The following is a 2,370-nucleotide window of genomic DNA, read 5'->3' on the forward strand; positions in this document are numbered from 1 at the left end:
TATAATATAATATATAATTAATTATATTAATTATATATATATTATATATATATTATAAACCGTCGGCAGAGAAAGACTCCAAGGGTGTGAGCTGTAAATTCATTCTCCGCGACTCGCGGAGTTTGAAGAGAAAATTCACCGCGAGTCGCGGAGCCCCAAAAATCAAAAATCCCTATAAAGCCAACCGAATTCTGATCACAATTTACAATCTTTTCTTCTTCTTATCATACGTAAACGATATATATATATATATATATATATATATATATATATATATATATATATATATATATATATATATATATATAATTTATATTTTAATTTTAATTTTAATTCTAATAATAAGGGTATGTTAGCGAATGTTGTAAGGGTGTAAGTCGAAATTCTGTCCGTGTAACGCTACGCTATTTTTAATCATTGTAAGTTATGTTCAACCTTTTTACATTAATGTCTCGTAGCTAAGTTATTATTATGCTTATTTAAAACGAAGTAATCATGATGTTGGGCTAATTACTAAAATTGGGTAATTGGGCTTTGTACCATAATTGGGGTTGGGACAAAAGAACGACACTTGTGGAAATTAGACTATGGGCTATTAATGGGCTTTATATTTGTTTAACTAAATGAAAGTTTGTTAATGTTAATATAAAGATTTACAATTGGGCGTCCCTATAAATTACCATATACACTCGATCGGACACGATGGGCGGGGTATTTATATGTACGAATAATCGTTCATTTAACCGGACACAGGAATGGATTAATAGCCACTAGAATAATTAAAACAGGGGTGAAATTACATTCAAGGGTAATTGGTGTAATTGCTAACAAAGTAGTAAAACCTTGGTTTACACGCAGTCGATAACCTGGTGTATTCATTAAACAAAGTATTAAAACCTTGTTACAATTCGAATCCCCAATTAGTTGGAATATTTAACTTCGGGTATAAGAATAATTTGATGAGGACACTCGCACTTTATATTTATGACTGATGGACTGTTATGGACAAAAACCAGACGGACAGATTAAATAATCCAGGACAAAGGACAATTAACCCATGGGCATAAAACTAAAATCAACACGTCAAACATCATTATTACGGAAGTTTAAATAAGCATAATTCTTTTATTTCATATTTAATTTCCTTTATTTTATATTTAATTGCACTTCTAATTATCGCACTTTTATTTATTGTTATTTAATCGCACTTTTAATTATCGTACTTTTTAATTATCGCAAGTTTATTTTATCGCACTTTTATTATTCGCAATTTCATTATTGTTATTTACTTTACGCTTTAATTTAAGTCTTGTATTTATTTTTAATATTTTACATTTGGTTTTAACTGCGACTAAAGTTTTAAAATCGACAAACCGGTCATTAAACGGTAAAAACCCCCCTTTATAATAATAATATTACTTATATATATGTTTGTATTTTTATAAAAGTAAACTAATATAGCGTTGAGCTTTGTTTAAAGATTTCCCTGTGGAACGAACCGGACTTACTAAAAACTACACTACTTTACGATTAGGTACACTGCCTATAAGTGTTGTAGCAAGGTTTAAGTATATCCATTCTATAAATAAATAAATATCTTGTGTAAAATTGTATCGTATTTAATAGTATTTCCTAGTAAAATATAAACTATTTCGTATACACCTCGCATAACATCAGTAAGACGGTCAACGATAACCCAGATTGTATCGTATCCGCCCACTGTCTTTGGTAGCTTCGTGATAAAATCCATCGTAATTGCTACCCATTTCCATTGTGGGATTTCTAGTTGTTGGAGTAATCCAGATGGCCTCTGATGCTCAGCCTTAACCTTCGAGCAAGTCAAACACCTCCCAACATAAGTTGCAACATCCTTCTTAAGATTTGGCCACCAATACTGTTCCTTAAGATCGTGGTACATTTTTCCGGCTCCTGGATGAATCGAATATCTCGACTTGTGGGCTTCATCAAGTATAAGGCTTCGAAAATCTCCATAACGAGGTACCCAAATTCTTCCGGCATAACACCGGAGTCCAGACTCCTTAACCTCGAATTTAGAGACAAGGATGTTCAGGTATTCACGAGATATGTTCTCCTCCTTGAGAGCCTCTTCTTGGGCTACCCGGATCTGACTGTGGAGGTTCGAATGGATGGTGATGTTCAGAGCCTGAACACGAAGAGGGACTGTTCTCTCCTTTCGACTTAAAGTGTCGGCTACAACATTGGCCTTACCAGGATGGTAACGAAGTTCACAATTATAGTCGTTCAGTGTCTCAATCCATCGTCGTTGTCTCATGTTCAGGTGTTTCTGGTCAAAGATGTGTTGGATACTTTTGTGATCGGTGAATATGGTACTCTTTGTCCCATAAAGAT

This window comes from Rutidosis leptorrhynchoides, chromosome 2, assembly GCF_046630445.1.
Source record: "Rutidosis leptorrhynchoides isolate AG116_Rl617_1_P2 chromosome 2, CSIRO_AGI_Rlap_v1, whole genome shotgun sequence".
Taxonomy (NCBI): domain Eukaryota; kingdom Viridiplantae; phylum Streptophyta; class Magnoliopsida; order Asterales; family Asteraceae; genus Rutidosis; species Rutidosis leptorrhynchoides.